At 24.2% G+C, this 16,031-nt stretch overlaps 1 protein-coding gene across 4 annotated transcripts in view; it reads left to right on the top strand.

The window, feature by feature from the left end:
• The first annotated feature begins 256 nt into the window (after nt 1-256).
• LOC107993505 (uncharacterized) overlaps nt 257-16,031 on the top strand; it is a 46,737-nt gene continuing 30,962 nt past the window's right edge. For 2 of the 4 annotated variants that reach the window (XM_062075952.1, XM_062075954.1), the window contains exon 1: nt 257-574. The gene's annotated coding sequence lies outside the window, so the exon portion shown is untranslated. The remainder of the gene's footprint in view (nt 575-16,031) is intronic. The other 2 variants (XM_062075953.1, XM_062075956.1) reach the window with 2 other exon arrangements.

Genomic DNA, 16,031 nt, shown 5'->3' on the forward strand with positions numbered 1-16,031 from the left:
CTGTTGAGAATGTCTTTCTATAATTAAAAAAGAATTATGAGCAAATATTAATAAATAAATATTAAATTTTTATATTAAAATTGAATTGTTTATTTAAATATATATGAAAATTTATTAAATTCATAAATCGCGTAAAGCAAAGAAAAAAGTAAACCAATCAATCGTTTTATCTTTAAAGTAAGAAATTGCTAGAACATCTATATATTTTCGTTATCCCTGGCATATCCCCACCACTTATTTAACAGCTCCCTGCGTTGCTTTGCGTCGGCCGACGAGTAACCAGCCGTGGGGTCACCAGATAAATTATGTCAAACGGAGTGGTGTTACGAACGTGAAACGATTATCGGTATTCGCTGTGCTCGCATACAAAAGTTGCAAAGTGCGCGCTCATATACAATTTGAGTGTGGTGCCGATGTAATTTATAGATTGATCATCTCACAGATTTTCTTTAAATAAGTGTTAATTTTGAATGATCGTGTATAAACGTGTACATTCGTTATTGTCGTTTTGTACAAATGTACGTATCTGTATTTATTTCTTTGAAAAAATCATGCTGACCCGGCAACATCAACTGTAAGTAATTGTTTCATTGATTAAATTTTTTTTTAATTGAAACTTACAAATTTCAACATCTATTTCAAGTTTATTATAAAACAACTAACAATTTATTATTATAAAACAGCTATGTAGATATGTATTTTTTTATTTTAAGTAAAAACATTTATGTCATATAACCAAATTTAACAAAAATAAAATTAAAAAATAAAAATATTTTGGTAATGTATATATTATTTGTATAATATTTTTTAAAAATATATAAAATATTTTTTAAATATCTAGTATATAATTTAATATTTTTGCTATTCTTTTCTTTTCTTTTAATTCGAAATTTATTACTTTTAAAATCATTTTTATTTATTCGTACATTGTATCATTTTATTTTTATTAAAATGATAAAAAGTATACCATATTATAATATAGATATTTCTTAATAAGTATTATAAAGTTTATCTTTTATGAAAATTATTTCAAATTATCAAAGCAAAATTAAAAAATTGACAAATATCTATACTTACTTTATAATTAATATAATTTTAAAAAAACATTGAAAAATATTTTAATATCTAAACATATGTAAATTAAACGAAATTTGATATAAAATAAAAATAAAAATAAAAATTATTGTATTTATTTTTATATATTTATAATCATTATATATGTTAATTATATGATATTGTATATAAACAAATTAATTACAGGAATCTTCAGTTTTTTATTGCGAATATTTATTTATATTATTAAATTAAAAGATATTTAGTTATTTATATTTTTGTTTTCAGTAGATTACCTACGAATATAAATTTTTTTCTGCGTATCTATTATAGAAATGTTGAAAAATTTTTAAAAATTTTTTGTATTCGTTTCGTAGTTTTCGAATTTTTTATATGTTTTGTATTACAAAAATAAAAGTTATTAAATTAAAAAATTTAAGACAAATTAAAAGAACAAAACAGGAAATTATAATTTTTTTAAATAAATAATTGTTTATTAAATCTAATTAATTTTATGTACATATATTTAAATATTGCTCAATATTTTAAATTGAAGTATAATCTTTCGTTATTTTTTATGTATAAATAATTTTTACAATGGATTTATAAAGACTACGGAATAAGGGATTATTAATATATATATATATAAGTTATATTATAATAATTTAATATACTGATCCGTTAAATTTTGCTATTATGTTTCGATATTATAACGAATAATTGTAATATAATATATTTATATATTGCCATTACTATATTTTTCTGAAATTTCTAATGAATGTAGAAAATTTTAAAAATATATTATCAAAAAATATGTCTTCATTAAAATTATACTAATACCAGTATGTTAAATTTCTATCAATCAAATAATAAAACTAGAAAATTATATATTTTTTTGTTTATCGTATTTCTTGATTCTAATAATAACATATAATTCTAATAATTCTAATAATAATGTAACGATTAAACATTTTTTGCTTAAATCTTCTAACTGTTTTTATTTAAATCTTCTATTGTTTCATTACTATTTTAGATTTAGGAACTAATTCAAAATATTGAATATTTGATCACGATCGATTGGGTGATTGTTAATGCGTGTATTCATCGAAGAAATTCTCACATTTTTGAAATCGATCACTTGCGCGTATACGGTTAGATATAAAAAGAGAGAAAGGAAAAGGAAGAAGAAGAAAAAGAAAAAGAAGACGAAAAAGAAGAGGAGCAATGGCACCGTCACGCGTTACGTCGTTTGGCCTTTCAGTGCGTAAAAACGAACTCTTCGGTTGGTTCGCCGGCTGCCACCGTCAGTTTTCTCTCGTTCGAGAGCGTCCGCAGGCCGTTTCAACTCGGCCTCTCGGGTTAATTGATCAGCCGGGATGTTTTCGTCCTCTTGGTCGACCTCGTTGCTGCGGCGTCGGTCAGCTTGCTGCCGATGTCGACATGGCAGTCTGCTTCCACGTGAGATCGATCACTCGAGACGTACCGGCGACCATACGCTATATGCTTGTATGGAAATGTATATCACTTGTTCAACAGATGATATCCTGCAGTCTGCGCGCGAACAAATGGCCTGTTTCTTATTATGAAAAAAATATTTATTTTTTTATTTTTCCACTTTATTTTTTTCATTATGACGATTCATTCTTAGATGAATTGTTACTGTGATGTTTTTTAATGATAATCTTCAAAGGCTGCCGAAAATATTTAGGAGTCCTTGAAAATATATAATATGAAATATTTAGACAATTTAAGCTAATTTAAAAATGTAATTTTATAGATATAAATGTAATTATCGAAGCGTGAAAAAAAAACTTGAAAATGGATTGAATAATTAAATTGAAATTTGATTTTTTTTATTTTCTTATGCAAAATAGTATGAATTTAAATATGAATAGAAATATTTACATATTAACAATTTTCTAGAATCCTTACTAAATAAGGTTTAAATTTAAAAAAAAGAAAAAAATAGAATCAAACTTTTTAAGAGAATAATTTTCTCATTTCAATTTCAAATGAATGATTAGATTTATTAGATTTAGTTATACAAATTTTAAATTTTAGATTTATAGATGTATATTTTTACAGTTAGATTTTAGATTTTTGACAATTATCGTCAAAAGTTTTTTTAATAAGAAAATATTTATCATTTCTTCTTAATTAATATTCGAATTATAATCTATTTAAGAGACTAAAAGAATATAATTTTCAAATTAAAACAATTACTTTTATTCTGAATTCATTTGTATATATATCCGTAGAAAAATCTAACGATCATTTCTGAATTGCCAGACAGATGAACTTTGATGAATAACGCATCAAGTTTTTATTTTTTCGCGCGGTAAAACCAAGGATAGGGTGAAACAACGGCTCACCGTACACCTCAAGTTTCGTTTTAATCAATACTGTCGCGTGGTCGCGTGCAGAAAATTCTTTGGCTTATCGCGATTCGTGCGAACCAGTAAAACGGTAAAGTGCAGTTAACGCGGCAGAAAGTGCATTTACTTTCGAGCTAAGCATATGAACGACCCACGTCCGTCTTTATCTCTCTTTATTTCGTTTAGATGATAGTTATGGACGTGCCAGATAAAAAATGATTTCTTTTTTACTGATTAGACCATGTTATCTTTCTTTTTTCGTTTATCTTTCGGAAGGATGATAACAGGATGATATAACGTTGTATCATGGTAGCATTTGACTGCTATTTCCATCCTCTTGTTTCTAATCTTTTTCCTTTTTTTCTAAAGTTTTTTCTTCTATGTAACTTCAAATCGATGAAAATATTTATTTATTTGTGATTAAGTTGAGATAGGAGGGATGGAATAAATGAAATGATTTATTTTGTTCGATAATAAGAAAAAAGCAAATATTCATATATAAGAAAAAAGGTAAAATGAATTGTGTAGAAGTATAAGTATTTGTGAACGGAGTATGATAAATTTTTGATAAAAGGATTTATTTATTTTATTATATATATGCGCTGTTATCGTCGCATCATCGAGATTAATATTGTGTAAATATTATATTGATTAATGCAATTGTTGATATGATATATGATAGATGAATATTTGATGATATTGAAAAAAAATATGTAAATTGAAAATGAGACATTTTATAGTTGATAGGTATTAATTTTGATGATTATGATGTTTATATATCGTGTAATAATAATGATGATAAAATAATAAATCAATGAGATCTAATAATGAGAAAGTTATCTAATATTGATTATATAATAGAAATTATAAATGATCAATAATAGTTTAAAACGCAACAATGATAAATAAATATAAATTTTCATTGATAATAGTTAGAGAATTATTAATTTTGAATTGATATTGAAATTGAATTCTAAAGTATCAAAATATTGATCTTTTTCGCAAAAGCTCAGTATTTTTTTTTAATATTATTCAGATTTAAGAATTGTACAATTTTAATAATGAAATTGAAAATAATAGTAAATGAATAATTTTGAATCTTTATTGTTCATGAAATTGTAATAGTGAAATAAAAAAATTATAACGAAGTTAAAAATAAAAAAAATGTAAAAAAGGAAGGAGGGAAAATCCAAAAGTTAATTAACTAATCTCAATAAAAAAAAATAAGAACAAAAATAAATTGAAATTTTCATTATTGTCGATAAAAAGATAATTTAACGTTCGAATTTTTGAATAAAGAAAGATTATTTAACCCCATATATTTATATATATGCCGCTACTCAAAGCTGGAAGGGAAGACAAGGAAGGCCGTGACATTTTCCATGCTTGTTTTCCTGTCCAGCCTTTTATAACCTACACGAGCGCTTCGAGAAGAGGAGATACGGTTAGGTAAACTAGTATAGGTCGAGACAGTATTTTAACAGCGCGAAATGTTTAAAAAAACTAAAATGAAATTTCACTCTCTTTCTTTGCCAGTTGAGCCAGTTGTCTTGATCATCATGATATTTTATAGTGGTTTATAGATTTTCGTATTAAAAAACAATTATAATGTTATATTATTTATATTATTATAATATATCTTAAATTAATTTAAATTATAATAATAATTTAATTTTAAATAAATTTCGATAAATTAAATTGTCAAATTTTATTATTTTTATATGAATTTAATTAGAAAAGCATACGTACGTATATAAAAAAAAATAAAATTATTCGTATTTGATGAGAAAGAAATAAATAATAATATAAAATCGGTGAGTATGAAATTAATCAACAAGTTTACGTGTTCATTATATTATATTATATATTTACTATATATATATTATATAAAATATAATGAAAAGTGATCATATTAATTATCTTTTGAAAACAATACGAAGAATTATTTATGTCAAAAAACAATTATTAATTTAAAAATTTTTTAGAATTGTATATCTGTTTCACATCAATTTTATAAAATTATTCTATATTGTTTTCTTTTTTTATTTTTATGGTCTAGATCATCTTGTTTACTACATTTAAGTACCTTTTCGTATTTTGTTTCCCTATGTGCAGTATATTTTATACTTTGATCTAAAAATCTATGTTCCACTTTCCAACCTATCTAAACTTTCGATCGTTATCGTTATCAAATTTCTTATTTTTTTTTATTTTTAGACATTTTGGTTATTAATAATAATAATATTTTATTTTTTTTATAAAATGAATTTAATATTTTTCTTTTGCAATTGTATTGTATATATAAATTTTATTGCTTTTTTTTATTATTAATACTTAGCTTTGTGAAATTATAAATTGAATTTGTTTGCTATTGAATGGATTAATTTTCACTAAATTTCACACTTTTTTAATCTTATAAAGGAAAAAATAAATACAGCTTTTCTTTTTTCGATCGCAATGAATTATTTAATAATTTACACAATTTTACATAAAAATTGCACAAAAATTCTTGTTTTTTATTTAACAATTATTACGATTTCGTAAATTTCCATCCATATAGCTACAAAAAGTAACATTTCAATTTCCTACGATCACAACAAATTCTAAACAATTCTAAAACATCAAGCATCGCAAGAAATTCTTGTATCTTTCTATTTCTATTTCGAGGAACTGATCTTCGTTGCATTCAAATATGCGTGGTGCTTTCTGTTCTGGACGGTAATACAGATTTTATCTTCTTTTATTTCTCATGGTATAGGTATGATGCGAATTCAATGTCAAAAGCGAGATGAAAATAACGGGATGGCTGAACAGTCTGAGAAAGTGGCGGATATCGATCCTCGGTTTAGTAGTCTCTGTACATGCAAACGGAAACAAAATGAGGATTCTTAAGCTCGATATTTTTATTTTTTTTTTTGTTGTTCTTGAATATATGCTATCTAATCAATAGATATATGTACGATGCAAATTTGTGAAAGCGAAATCGAAATGAACAAAAAATTGAAAGTTGCTTTTCTAGTGCAATAAAAGAAAAGTTTTAATGGTTAACGTAAGAAATAAACGTATAAAGATATATGGTGTAATTTAAGATAATTAGATTTTGTTTCTTTAAATTTGTTGATATCATGTTGATATCATTATTGATTTCAATTATTTGATTTTCAATTATTTGGGAAAATTTGTAGTGTAGTTATATTAATAATAAATGATAAAATTTAATTTTTAATTGATAAATAAAGTCTATTTCTAAAGTAATAGTTGTTCAGAAATTTACTAAAAAATTTAATAAATTATATTTTAAAAATTTGATATTATATTTTTTCTTTCATTAAGAATTGTTTTATTTTATTTATAAAAATTATTTTTTAAATAATTTTACTTAGATGCGTTTAAATATCGAATTCACTTATCGATTTCGAAATATGATAATATTGATATAAAGTAGTGTATTTGTTATAATTCTTATCTAGTCATTTTATTCTTTTATCTTTTAATATAAAAAGATAATCTTTTAGAAGAATTGTGATTATTTAATAATTATTAAATTTGAAAATATAAGAAATTTCTGTGATTTAGATAATGTACTTAACTTTGTAAGATTTTAATTTGTTAAGATTTCAATTAAGATTTAAATATTAAAATGTTTTGAAAATATAGCAAACGAGTTTTTAATAAAAATGCTTGACAATATTTTATATTTATTATTATTTGTTTTCGTTGTTAAATAAGACAATTTTTTACATTTATCTCCTTAACAATTTTTCCAATCAAAAAAATTTTATTTTCGCGGTTATTATTCTTCTCGTTACTCTTGTTAAGATTATTCTTGTTATTATTATATTAATAAAAAATAAATTCATATTTAATCTATTTAATTCTTATTTTCTTATTTAATCATTAAAAAGAACAGAGAATAATAAAGATCCGCGGTAAATATCAATTGTATTTCCTTTTTTTACTCTGGAAAAAAGAGAAAAAAGAAAAAAAATGTATTGTTTTCTTTAGCAAAAAGATTTTTAAGAGTTTTATATTCGCTCAAGAAATTCGTGGTTTTATATTTTATTTGAATAGAAATAATTGCGTATAGAAATAGAAAGTGTCATTTCAAAATTGTGAATCCTCGAATTTATATTATTCCTTTTGTTGATCGCGTTCTGGAATCGACGCGAATCGTCTTAGAAATTTCCGTTTGTACCGCTTTCCAAGTGTTGCAACCGGTTGCTATTATACTTGGTTATGAACTAGATTGAGAACGCAGATCCATTCTTATATCGACCGTTCCGTTTTTTATTTAAACCTCTCCTGGTGAATTGATCAATAAATTTGAAATGGAACAACGAATTAATATACTTCAGAGGCCTAAATCTGATGATATTTGAATGAGATAAAATCTGTTTTGAAAAATGCTAATAAAAGTACATAATAGAATATTAAAAGATTTCACTAACTATATACTAAATTGAAAATCTATTGTTTATTCTGTATACGATAAATATAAAATATATATTGACAGAATGTTCAATATATAAGAAATAAAATAAATGATATTATATTGAAAATATGTTTAAAATACAAAATATTTTAAAACGGAATAATTAAAAATTAAAATTAAATTAATTTTGTGAACAAATAACATGAATAATTGCATTGAACTAATGATACATAAATAATATATTTAAACCAATCAGATTAAATATAAAAGAAGATTTATTTTTACGTTACTTCAATTTAATTGTTATAATACGTGTTTATTTTCTTTTCATGAGTATTCTCACTCTCACTCTAAGCCGGAAATATTTAAACTATATACCAGTGTCATCGTTCAATCAACACGTACAGTTATTGATGCACGTAACAGAAATCTCTGGACAAAGGATAATCAATAATTAAACAATAAAGATCAAGAAAGACTGGATTCAGGGAGATAAATCTGACCGTGTAGGAAAAGAAAAACGTAGGATGAATTTTCAATGAGTGAACTATTTCGCATATCAAGAGAGGCACCGTCAACTTGTATTTTACACGATTGCCCGATATCTCATCGACAGTGCCGGAAATTGGTGACAGCAAAACCGATATGTCGAACGTCATCACGTCATTTCTCTTTCTCTTTCTCTTTCTCTTTCTCTTTCTCTTTCTTCACATCGGCAAGGTCATTGCTAACAGCATCAATACCTTCGACCGTATTGGAAAACTTTTCATTTATGAATTTCACTATTTCATCGTGACCGATATATTGGGGGAAGAAATTCTAAACTCGCTTTGTTTGTTTTTTTTTTCTTTTAGATCACAAGATTGGAATGCCAATTTTTCGCAGCTACTAATTATTGTTAATCGTGGAAAATTCTCTTTGAGAAATTAATGCTTAAGATTGTTTGTTTGAGATTTAATTATCATGGTCTATTGGTTGGTTCAGTGTCATTGTTTTAGAGTTTATTGTTCTTGAAATAAAAAGTATCATTAGAAATTTTGATTAGAAGGATAGATGTTATATATAAAGATAAATTTTAAAACAGATTATTGACACTAGAAAAAGTATAAGGTGAAAAAAAAAATTTCAAAATATTCATTATTTGTAATAATGAAATATCTATAATATTAATATAATAATTCAAAATTTTTTTTATTTCTTTGAAAATATTTATAATCTTATTATACAGTTTTCAAAGTAGATAAAAATTTTATTAGATTTTATCAAAGTATTTTATCAGAATATTCTTTTTATTATTTATATGATAATATAATATTATTTAATATTACGGAATCATGATATTATTTATTAGATAATATGATATTATTATATACGTATTATTGTTACATATATTATTTATTATATTTAATACTACAGAATTATATAAGAAATTTTTTAATTTATCTAAAAGGTAATTATATTAAAAAAGTAATAAAAAAACTGAAAAAATTATATAATATATTGTTTATTATATTTTTATTCGAAATGTATTCCAAATTAATATATATATATATATATTTATAAATGTAATACAAATGTATATTGTGTCAACAATGATTGTAACAGTCGATGAAGGTTGAACAGAAGGGAATGTCTGTATATTAATACAATAGAATACCTATTATTTCATATCGTTCCACGAATGCAAATATCTTCGGGTTTCCCTCTCGTTTCACGAAACGAGATTATAATAGAAAAGTATCTTCACCAATAGGTGATGCGAAAATAGGTCAACTCGAGTGAATACAATGCGTCTCAGAATTCACGGGAGGAAGTACACGTGGCTAAAAAGAGTTGGCACGTTGCTTGTTAAGAGTATTGTGTGCTTACCTCGTTCTATTATTTCTTTAGTGTACTTTCTAAACGAATTTGGCATCTAATTGTTTAATTACAGAGTCATTCTTATATTATATTTCATTTTTGTTTTCCATGATTTATTTCTGTTGTGTTATTTAATATATTTATAAAATATTTAAAGTAAAGTTAAGAAAAAATTATAATCATCAGTAGTTTATAGCAATTAAATAAATATTAAATCAATTATTTAATTTAAATTATGAAACACACGATTTTGTAGTTAAATTTAAACAATTTTTTTTAAATTAATATTTTTCTGTTTCTTTTTTTAAAAAACAGAAATCGATAAGTATCGTTTTTACCATGAATTTAATAAAAAATATTGATAAAATATTCTTTTGTATAGTTATTTCGTATTTTTACATCAATATTAATTATATTTAAAATTATCGTTGAATATTATTATCAAATTATTGATTATATTTGTATTATATTATAATCATTCATAATGACAATAAATTATCTATAACAATTTAAATTATTCTGCATCTTATGTTCGATTCACTTATCATACTTAAGATGTATATATTATTAAAAAATTATTATGATTCAATATAATACAAATAATTATAAAAGAAAATATATATACGATGATCGAATAGACATTCGAATTATCTTTAATGTTTCGAAAAGTTTTAACGTTTCCTTCAAAAGAACTTTTATTACTTTCTATTTAACTTGCAAATCTAAACAATTTTTATTCTTAATATTATTTCATACTAAATAAAATAATAATTAAAAACTATTCTTAACACAAATCATTTCGATATGAAACATAGATTTTCCATTAAAAGATAAAATAGGTATTATAACATCATTCGCATGTATTACACCAAATCTAAATCCTCATTAAAACTCAACTGCGTGATGTTAGTTAACATATGCAGGTGCAACGAGTTTTGTTTATTTATAGAGTCTTCCTGAAAGGAAATCAAGTGTAATAAGCAGTCTGTCCACCGAACCGTGGCACTCTGTACACAAAGTACTCTTTACACATTGTGCAAGGAAAAACATAATTTCCCCGTGCATATCCAACCGACTTACAATTTGCCTCTGCCAAGAATATGATAGTCATTATATTTTAACGTTTCACGATAGATAGATATTAGTCTGGCTTGGTATTAGTTTGCCAAGAGATTGCGAGCGTCCACGTGTTTACCGATATCGGTGCCTAACAAGGATCTCGAAGGACATCGGGTTTCCTCGAACTTTCCTCGATACACAAGTTTCGTACTGACATGAATTTTTATGCGTCAAACTGGGATGCTGAAATATCTATGAATGTTTGTTGTAATTCGATGTCGTTATGATTTTACGACGAATATCGGCTTGGTAATTGTTTTTAAAAAATTATAAAAAATAATTAAAGTTAGGTTAAGTTCATTGTCCATTAGAAAATTATTAACCTAACATAATTTAATTTAATATAAAACGGAAATTAAACAAATTTTTATTCGATATTAATTTATGTTAAAAAATAAAAATTCATTTAACTGAATTGGTTTAACTGTTGATTTAATAATTTGCATTAAAGTTTAACTAATTTTATAAATTTAATTTCATCTAAATTGAATTTTCGAAGAATAAAATTTTTAAAAAAGTTATGATTTTATAATAAAATATGGATAGAATTTTTGTTTTTAAACGAAGAATTAAATTGTCAAGTAAAATTTTTATTCTATTCAGAATGATTTTGGAATATATTAAAAATTCATCAAGATAGAAGTAATTTTTTATAAATAATTATTGGTGTCAAATCGCAATGATATCTTGCATCAATACCAAAATTTAGTAATTATATATTTTAATAATGGCATCATATTTTCGTAATGCATCGTGAGAATTTGGATTTGCTAATTTGTTAATTTTAATGTCATCCTTGTGAAATCTTGTGAAGCAATATTAATTTTTACAGCTTAAGATTTTTCTAAATTTCTCATGTATAAATTTTTATCTCAAAGTCTTTGTCTTTAATTCAAATTCAAATTCACGATTTTCATAAAATAAAATTTCAACTTACCATTTTTCTCCCGATTCTATTACTCCATTGTTCTTCGTTAAATCGCGCATGTCCAGCTCTGTGAAATTGCAAAAATGTGACATAATTCTTTTGCATTAACCCTAAACAAATGGATTAAATATATCGATATTGGGTAGATATATTCACCTATGCACTTTAGCGAAAATAGCACGAAACTGTAGCGTCCAATTTAGAAGACAGATTTTACTTTGGAAAATCGGAACGAACGGTTACAGTTCAAGGATAAAGCTGACGTCTACGCGGCTTTGTCCTGAATTTAGTCGGATCGTGGTGTGACGACGCGACGGGTGGTCGTTAGAGGTTCAACCTGTATAGGTGGTCTGTACTCTTTCTGTCTCCCTCCGCCTATCCCATTCACGATGACAATAATTGGCTAATTAAGTCACCCTCACGCTCGTCCATTGCCCTCACTAGTGTTCCGGTAATTCAGTTCCAGGCGTCCCTTCCTGTGACACAACAATGTAGGTCAATCGACGCGTGTGCCATAAGCTGTTGGCTAGGCGAATTCATTTTACGCTTCCGACTATTATGGTGTAACGCGTGAAACGAGACTTCTTCCTAGCAATTATTATACGATATTAGAATTTTTTTCAATTTATTTTAGTCGACGTTTATTCGATTAGTAATAAGATCGATCATTTTTTTCATTCGCGATTATGAAGTTGATTCGACAGAATTATCCTTCATGAGTTGACGTGGATTTCTTTGTACAAAAATAATTCGCGGAGTAGAAGAGGTAAGCAGGTTTCTTCTTTTTTAACGCTACCGATTGGGAGTTTTGTGCTGAAACGAATGAAATCTATTAGGAAGGAGGGAACTGCATTGTCATCATATTTTTTTGATGAAATTTTCCGGCTTCGTGGAATTAAAGTTTTAATATGGAGGAAGATTTTGCTAAATGTTTCGACGAATTTCATTATTAAATTTGTATGATCAAGGAAATTATTATTTTTAAAATATTAAATTTTTAATCATTCTAATTATAATTTATTTCCTTCTATATTTTAAATCTAACTCATCAAATTTTTTTTAGAATTTATACGTGTTATAATTTATACATACATGTATAAAACTTACGTGTGTTTATAAATTAAATTTTTTACAAAATAAAAATTTTCTTCTATTTGGTAATATTCATCTCTGTTATAGACTCACTTCTATATTTTATTTCGAGTTGAAAATTCCCTTCATTTCTTTTTTATGCTAATTTTCTATGCGCTATTTTAATTTAAATAAAATTAATTAAAATCTATTTTTTTATTTTTCCACCTTCGTTTCTTTGTTTAAAATTTATAAAAATTAATAAAAATTTTGATTATTTTAAACTTGATAAAATCTTAGAAATATAAATTTTAGATTTAATTTTCATTAAAATTACTACTATTTGTGTTTCGATGTGTATAAATTTATTTAATTGAAAGAAATATTGATTATTTATATGTTTTTACACATTTTTATTTCGACATTGATTTATCAATCATTCTTTCATAAAAATCGTTTAGTTTATTAAAACTCTACGGGGAATCTCATAGTTTGACCCAGTATTCTCATAATTCCATTTATCAACAATGATTTGACATGCTCTATTTAACCACACAAAAACATACTTTACGCATTTAAAACAATTATGTACATCCTTCCTTATTACGCATAAACAGTTACTCTGCATTTCTACTCATTTGTTACCGCGAGGAAGAAAATTATACACAAAAGAAATTGGAGATTTTTTTCATGGTACATGAATATCTGTTATGCATCCTTTTTGCTAGATACATTTAATTTAATTCAAATTAATTATTCATTTTTAATTCTTCAAAATTATTAATTCAATTAATAATTTTTTCTCAAATTTTTTTATTCATCTTATTTATATTTTAAAATTTGACAAAATTTTATATTATAAAAAATGAAAAAATTCTCTTCCTCAATCTATTTCAGAAATACAATATAATTATTTTGTAAGTTGCAGAAAAATCAATTATTTTTAATCAATTATTTAATTTTTCAAAATGTTGAAGATCAATTTGATTTTTGACAATGAAATTTTCCTAAATGTTAAATCAAAAAATTAAAAAAAAAAAAATAACTTTATAATCCTTCTTCTATTTCTAGTTATTTTGTTATTTTTTAATTATTCTATTTTATTTGTATGTATCTAAGAAAAATCTAAAAAATAAAAAAAATTATAAAAAGGGTTAAAAATTTATCTATATCTATTATCTATATCTATTTTCAAAAGTGTTTTCTGATAAATTGATAAACTATGATACCATGTTTTACAAAATGTTAGAAAATAGAATGCTATAACTTTTAATTATAATTTTTTTTTAAATTAATTTTAACTTTGAATTTTATTTTTCTTATGATTATAACTCATATTAATAATTAATCATTTCATTTTCAATATGCTCAGATATATTATTATACATCATTATATCTTTTCTATATATTATTATATTGCAATATTTATAAGATATTTCTAAGCGTTTCATATCATATGAATAAAGTTAATCAATATCATGGAAATTGGGATGGAGAAGACCGCGCGTGTCATAAGTCGCCGATATCTTAAGTCTACGCCATGGGTCTTAATATTATCCGAAGGACAATCGAGCTAGAGCCCTGTTATAGCTAGCAAAATGAATTAGCTGCACTTGACACAGGCGGCTGCCCTAGCAGGAATTCGTAGTCAGCTTCCGTGCGCCAGACAGTCGAGCAGACTATGCAAATAACCTGTGAAACCGTGTGCACCATCGCGCATATAGGTACGTGAAAGGCAAAGTTACCGTGCAGTGGTGCACCACATTTTCGTGTGTATGCATTCACGTACATACAGGATGTCCTGAATGTTCTAAAAAATTGGTGTTACATGAAAATGAAGTTTTTGAATGAGTAAATATTTGGACAAGAATTTGATTTGATATTTTGAATTGAATAATTTCAAATTTGATGCATTAATTTTATAATAATAGAAATATAAAAGTAATAATTGATCTTGTAATCTATTTTAATCTTGTAATTTATTTTAAATGATTTTGATTGAATTAAAGATAATTGTATTACAATTTGAAAAATTGAATTAGAAAATAAATAAAGAAAATTAAAAAAATATACATATTTTATAATAATATTTTAAAAAATTAACAACGATGATTTTTTCATCTCTTCTATCCATATATTCGTAAAAATATTATTGAGATAATATTATTGATTTTTTGAAATCGATCTAATCTAATTAATCACTTTTTTCTTTTTATCGTTAAAACTATTTATGTAACTTTTTTCATATACAAAACAAGCTATTCAATCAAACATTCAATATATATATATATATAATATAAAATTTTATATTTTTATTATTTTTTTACGTCATACCTACTTATAACATATCTTATATATATGTATTATATTAAATCTATATATTTTAATTTATTCATTTTATTTAAAAATCTGTAAAACATAATTATTTCATAAATGATATAGTTTAAAATGAAAAATAAGTCTGCACTATCATCTGGATAATATTATCTTGTTTCCTTTTTTGATTTTACTTTTATACATACATTTTATATCACAAATAACATATTATATCTTTATAGATTTTCTTTTGTTTAATTTTACGATAAAATCTTGATAAAGTCTTCTTTCATAAAATTTTTATGTAGACATTTAATATAATATATTGTTTTAATATTTAATTATACTCACTTTTAAAGCAAGCTATTCAATTCACTTTATTTTACGATTTAACTAAATATTGAAAAACTTAACGCTTGGATAATTTTGCATCTTGAACAATTGTAGACATAAAATAGAAATCACTTTTTGTGTGATTTTTTGTTTATTGCGGCATAGAAATAAATATATTGTCATGAGCATTATTTCATTATATTTGAAATTTAATTTTCGCTTTATGAAAACATTTGGATAATAAATACCTATATGATTTTCTATTTGTGTAAATAAAATCTATGATTAATATTTAATTTTACATTCTTTACTTACATTCTAATGTTTTATCACTTGTGTATTTTAGACGCGTTTGTTTCTTTTAATTTCCTAATTTTCTATATGAATGTATTATAATTTTCTCTCGTTTTTTACTTTTTCGAATTTCTCGTTTTTTAACTTTTTCGAATTATTATTATTCGTCGATTTGAATCTTAAAAATTTGTAAAAATATATCATATTTTTACTATTATTTTTAAAATACTTCAAATATATAATATTACAA

This window comes from Apis cerana, linkage group LG6, assembly GCF_029169275.1.
Source record: "Apis cerana isolate GH-2021 linkage group LG6, AcerK_1.0, whole genome shotgun sequence".
Lineage (NCBI taxonomy): Eukaryota > Metazoa > Arthropoda > Insecta > Hymenoptera > Apidae > Apis > Apis cerana.